The sequence below is a fragment of the Diadema antillarum genome, unplaced genomic scaffold, assembly GCF_040938485.1.
Source record: "Diadema antillarum isolate AM-2024a unplaced genomic scaffold, OU_Dant_1.0 seq00000501_RagTag, whole genome shotgun sequence".
Lineage (NCBI taxonomy): Eukaryota > Metazoa > Echinodermata > Echinoidea > Diadematoida > Diadematidae > Diadema > Diadema antillarum.
The window spans coordinates 1,139,146-1,146,305 of NW_027271458.1; positions in this window are offsets into that span (position 1 = coordinate 1,139,146).

The following is a 7,160-nucleotide window of genomic DNA, read 5'->3' on the forward strand; positions in this document are numbered from 1 at the left end:
TGAATGTGTCTCTTTCTGACACAATAATTTATGCATATATGAACAACATTTTATTTCAAATATCTTTACACTTCTTTGTTCATCCCTTGTGTATACTGTACATGTATAAATAACGACTAACAACAGGATAATGCAGCCCACTGAATCTCTTTTGATGGCACTGGTGCTCATTTTCTTAAGTTTGCTGAAAAGACTATTTATTTGTACATCATGATGTTGTAAGCTATAAAAACTCGTATCTCACAATATTATCATGTCGAGTAAGCACTTGATGATCCACTTTCATGCTGTCATAAAGAGACATCGAGGTCATGAGATAAAAGGAAAAAAATCACTTGTAAGCATGAATTGCTTGATGCATCTAGACATGCAGTATTTACTGAAGGAAGGCATGCAGTCCAAGTTCCATTCTTTCATGCTGATTAAATTGACAACAATCTTGGGTCAAAGTTTTCCAATAGTAAATACCAATAGTAATGAGGTTGGAAAAATCAGAATTCAATCCCACATGGAGGGTTACGCTAAATCAATGTGAGCATGCATGAGAGACTGAGAATACACTTTGTACTTGGCCAAGTTTCAGCATGAAACATTGGACATCTCCTCCTGAACTTCCAATGTACAACTAGCGATGAATACCCAAGAGATGGTGAAAATATGCTTTAATATTACAAAAACATGTACCAAAACACTTCAATACATAAATCTACTGGGCTATTATGAATATACATGTAGGCTATTATACACAGGGTATAGGTTTAGTAACTACCATGTGAGTTCAAACGATTTTTTTTTTTATATCACAGACTAAAAGCATTCCCTTTCCAAGTCAGAATTGTCACACAGTTTATTCAGCCACCTTTTGTCTTAGATCCTTTATGAGAACTAGAAAATAAACTTGCTACAAAATGTGTATTAATAGTGACAAAGAACTACACGTACGAAGCATTCAATTTCAAGTTGTAGCACATACACTATTGTATTTTACCCCATGGGACTAAAGCTCACATATACATGTACATGTATGTACAATGGCACTATCAAACCACTTTACAAATGGTGACTACTGCAGTTCTTCAGGTGTGCAACTGTGATATTTATTCTCAAAGTGCTACAAATTGTTACTTGACTTGGTACAAGGTACAGTTGTACACAATATGTGCATGTTATAAACCTACCTTTGAAATCTAAGAATTATTCTAGCATATTTAGCACCATTTGGGAAGATGTACTTCATTGTATAGGCCAAGTCCACCTTGATTGTTTGCTGCAAATCAGTCGAACTCATTCAGTCTCTCTCAAGTGAAGTCACGTCCTTGCCTACTAACAGATTCCCTTTGATTACTTGGCCAATCACAGCAAACAGAGAATTCACCCTTTCATTGATGGCTGACAAATAGTGCCACATATTTTCTTTCATCAAACAATGGATAGCCCCTAATAAACACACGATGAACAGCATCTTCTTCAAATGAGTTCATGAATTGTATGAAGAGTGAATGATCAGTCAAAAGAACTTTATGTCACAAGAAAATTTGGTAATCATGTAGAAATGCACACCATGCACACCTAAATACCATTTCCTTCCTGAATTTGTCAATGAAAACTTCTTGTGGCTATCAGAAATGTCAAGATGGACCATATCTGACAGTTTCATTAAATTTCATAGCCAATTACAGAAGAAAAGTAGCTAATTTTGACTCAAAAGTACGCCGATTGACGGTTGTGTCAGCGTAGCATGATGGATGATCGATTATGTGGAAGAACGCTAAAACGATGATAATCGATCGTTCTTTTCAGTGATACAGCCGCTTGTTTGGTGTTTAACCACAATAATCAGTCGGCTTGACAGCAAAAAGTGGAAGAAAGAAAGTGATCTTGACGCATCTGTTTTTTATCGTTTTAGTTAATTTTCTCCTGCGTGTGACTGTAATCTGTCAACATTTTTTGCTGACTAAATGATGGAAGGATGTGTACAAAACAGTAAAAGATACATGAAAAAAAAAAAGAAAATTGCACAATAAAATGGGCCTTTACTACAAACAAAAGCAAATAGAGACCTGGGGTTTATAATCAGGCCTATCTAGATTACTAGAAATAAATCCCCTTTGAATTCAACTTCCTTCTCATCTTCTTTTCTCTTTCTTTCTCTCTCCCTCCTTCTAATAGCCTTATCTTTTTCTTCCACTTTTCCTTCACCCTCATTCTATTCCCTTCAACACTATTCAAATTAAATTATCAACTTTTGTCACGATAAAATCAATACTTGCCGCAATTTTTTAAAGAAAGGACGCCCAAATCCTGGTATGAATAATCTGTATCAATAATTTGAATAGTGATAATCAAGATCGTGAAGATAGTGGCAATGAAAACAATGAGAAAAAATATGAAAAAGAGAGTAGGGCCTACACATATTGCACGAGTCGTGTTCGATATTGTTAGTAAGCGGCTAATTAGAGACTACCAGAATCGATAATAATGGTTGACATCGTTCTCTGCAAAATCGAAGCACTACTTACTACGTCGGAGATTATGTTTCAACCGACGTACTTTGCAGCTCCAATTTCTCATTTTTCTTCCCTTTTCTGCTTTCTTATTCCATGAAAATCTCTGATATGGTTCAATTTAGCATCTCCAATAACTGCACAAAATTTGATTGACAAACGGCGAAGCGAACGGTAGGTGTGCATTTCTACATGATTACCGAAAATTAAACACTAAATACAGTTCTAGTCTTTCCTTCCATAAATACACAGACGTTCTGAAACTGTGAATTTTGTCAGGCACAGCACTTTCAAGGTCTGCAAAATATTGAACATTCAAATGAATGTTTTGCTGTGCTACTGAAACATGTTTCACACGCTAGTGGCTGCCATACGAGCACACACATACCATTGTACATAAAAAGCTTCACTTTTGTGACATCTCTACTAATGAAGCAGTGTTTCTTTTACAATATCACATTTTCTCACAAAATGTACACTATTGATATGGCATGACATGCCTTCCTCAGTCATTGAAGAGCTTTATGAAAAGACACCTTGCATTCAGCAAAAGGTGACTGAGTAAACTATACTGCTTGGTATGTGCTTACGTGCAGCCTGACAAAGGCACACTAGAGAATGGCAGACAAGGGGCAACGATGAATCTCAATGCATCTCTGAACTTTGACCTCCACAACAGGAGGGCAAACTCTCTGCCTTCAGGGGGAAAAATGGATCAGGGACCTTCTACAAAAATCACTAACAATCTCATTCACACTTTCATGTTTATTTTTGTCCCATGTATATTCATACCGCTTGTATCATGCTCTTTCAAATGATTCCTATAGGAAATATGTGAAATGACAATGAGACAAAACAAAGAAAGCAACTACTTTACATGAGTTGGTTGGTATTCAAACATTCTCTATATTATAGAGTTGTGCACAAAGTCTCAAGACAAATAGCATAACTTTTGGTATAAGGAAGTGAGCAAAGAAGAACATTATCAAAGAAAACCATAACAGTTCACCTGAACAAGTCACAAGGTTTATGGAAAAGCACATATTGTGACAAAGGGAAGAATTATGACTCAGTTAAAATTACTGGCAGCTGAAAATACTCCTGAAAGTCTTGTGAGATTATGCATTTTGAAACCAGAGTCCATTGATACATACAACATGTAGTCAAGTCACAATGGTATTAATTGCAGGTGTAGAAGGAAGTACTGTATAATAATAATAATAATAATAATAATAATAATAATAATAATAATAATAATAATAATAATTACAATAATAATAATAATAATTAATAATAATGTATACTTCTATAGTGCAATAGATATAATAAAATTTAAGAATTGCATTTACAAATTGTCCTAAAATCTCTGTAGCACGCCATACAATGCTAATCTACAATTTATCTGTACAGATGTCATCAACAATCCTAACAATAGCACTTACATCCATCATACATGTAGTTACTAAAATCCTTGAATTACATGTAAACTGTAGGTAGCCCATGTGAAAACTGTGAGCATTCATTTGCATGAGATAACCCATCATGGATAATGGGCTGTTTTCAGATAACAAATACACTAAGTTGTTGGTACTGTGCGAACATCCCTTTATATGTAACGAAGTAGAAAAAAAAAAAAAAGAATGAAAGTAGTGGAAGATATATGTGCAGTATTAAAATTCAATTAACAGTACTGTACTCCCCCCCCCCCCCAAAAAAAGCAATAAATTCTACATTTATATTGAAATATTATACGACTGTTCCACAATTTTCTTTCTAATTGCTGATCATATGAAGAGCACATTACTGTCCTCTTTCCTATATCACATGGGGCTTACAGTTGTAGAAAATAAAGGTCTGACAAACTTGTCTCACAAATTATGCATGAAGCATCATTATAATTAATGTAGGTTATTCAGCTGCCTCTCCAGCTTTCTCTCTCTCTCTCACAACTCTATTCTTGGGCAGCAGTGTATGTCCACATCCCTGGGTGTACACCTGTGCTAACATCCTGGTTGTCTTGAAGTTTAACAAAAGTTTTTCTTTATGAATGACTGAATTCTGATAGAAGAAAGATAAGGTACATGTATCAAGTTTTTGTACCACTTCCCAGGCATCAAAGATACTCATGAGGAGGTGAGAATTATTTGAAAGAGAAATATTTGAATAACACTAAGATTGAGACAACACTACACACACATAAATGCAGATAATACCAATTGAAACACCAGAAAATATCATCAGGGTGCCACCCTTATAAACAGAAATGCCGTATTCTGAAGACTAAAAAAGGAATTCTTCTTTTTTTTAATTGTACTTTTACAATCACTGCAAAAGACATTGTACACAATAATTTGAGAAAAACAGCACTTTTCATTAAACCTCCAGCATATTTGGTAAAAACAATAAATCATTAGTGAACAAAAGTATTACACAGTTGCCATCTCTGTATAGCATGTATACACTGTGGGCCTACATGTAGCCACTGTGTGTCCTCTTTAGAATCTAAAATAATTTCAAATACCAGGTACAGTTGTACTGTAGTGTAACTAATGAATGTTTGATGAAATAATATGATCCCTTAAAGTATCTCAGTGACACAAATGAAATTACGAAATATGGAAATATTCATGATTTTCTTTTCATTTTTTTATATTTTCAGTGTGAAATCCCACTCTAGTTTAGGTTGACTTCAATGTTTGAAAAAACCCTCTTAAGATGGAGAAAATGCTAGAAGCAACATTAACATCAAACATCAATTCGAACAGTTATGGAATTTAGTGTGACCTCTTTTTTTTGGGGGGGGGGGGGAGGGGATGAGAATGACTGGTTACGACACAATGTACAAATATACTCCTGAATTAAAAGAGGTTTGTATGTCATCAGTACAAAACTTTCTCATCAACCTGAACACAAGTATTCTACTATAAACAGAAGCAAAAACCCATCAGGAAGTGAAAGGTAAAGAGAGAGAGAGAAAGAGAAAGGGCGAGATAACATTGTGCATGACATCAAATTAAATCCAGGTCCTATGAAATACAGTGATGCCTGGCTTTGCATGACATTCCCGTTTTCCAGTCTACATACACTGTAGTGATTACATGATCTTTGTGATTCCTTCTTTTCCTCTCTCTTCCATCTCTTTTACTTCATGCATACACAGGCCAAGATGCGGGCTTGGCATTCTGGCTACACCACAAGGGGACCAGCTTGCTGTGGTAAAGACCTACTGCTGACAAACATGTCATTACCCTAGAAGGGGCAAACATCCTCTGGGGTTCAAACAAGGGTTCAAAGACAGCACAATCTCACAGAAAGCCATTTTCTTCATATTAATCATCTCCATATTATACATCAGAAAGATAAAAACAGCAACAACAAACAGAAACAACCCACAATATATCTGTCCTTGCTTTCACACATACCGAGAGTCAATCAATTTGATTCTAGTGATGCATCATTACAATCATGTTTCCAATTAGGCACTCTTGGTATGGTAGGTGTGAAAATTAGGTAGAAATAATCCAAAATATAGCAATCCTAGACATATTTAGTGAAAATATGATCTCAAAGGACTCCACACACCAAATTCAAAATCATCAATGGCCCATTGATCAATGTGAAGTCAAAACTGATGTCCCAAATGTAGCGGTAAGATTCTTTCAGGGCCTGTCAAGGCATTACACATGTACATCTGCTACACATGTACATGATAAATATTACAAGATCATTAAAGGGCAAGTCCAAGATAATGCGCGCGTTACGTATGGGACATTCAGAGACTTTTATGACCTGAAAAATAGTGTTAATGGCCTTTGATCATATTGAACTTCATCATGGTGATTGATATCTAGGAGAAGTATAAACATGTAAAAGATTGAGAAAAATGACCTTGACAATTATATTCTAGAAGAGAAAATATGTGCCGTTACGTATGGGACCAGAAAACTTTTGTTTTTTTGAACATTTTTTTCAACCTCAAAACTCTCTGAAAGTATTTCATTCTATAACTTGTAACTCACTGTGATAAAAGTCACAACACTCAAGATTATCACAGGTAAGTTTCATGTCATTACGCAAAAAGCTCTAATTACAGGTTCTAATTAAAGACAGACATGACGTGTTACGTATGGGACAGTTACGTATGGGACAGTTTGTCCCCCATTCATTTAGTGTGTGAAGAACCATGTTTATGGGAATTTTGCATAATTATTGTAGTAAAATCAATTGAAACTACTCAAATACTGATCCAGATTGTCAAGGAAACATTATTCCCCGAATATTCACCATCATAATCATATTCAATCATATTTTTATATTTTTATGACCAACCTGAGTATGCATGCCCTTTGTCCCCCATTCGTTTAGTGTGTGGAGAACCAAGTTTATATGGGTATTTTGCAAAATAATTTTGCAAAATAGCCATAAACAAATTTTTGCATAAATATTGAGGTAGAATCAGTTGAAATTACTCAAATGCTGTTCCAGATTGACAAGGGAACAATATTCCCCGTGTATTTACCATCATAATCATATTTAATAATATTCTATATTTCTTATGACTAACCTGAGTATGTATGCCCTATTTTTATCAGGATAGTTACTACTGAAACATTGAATAGTTTAAAGTGTTTACTTCCATTGATGAAGGGCAGTTTG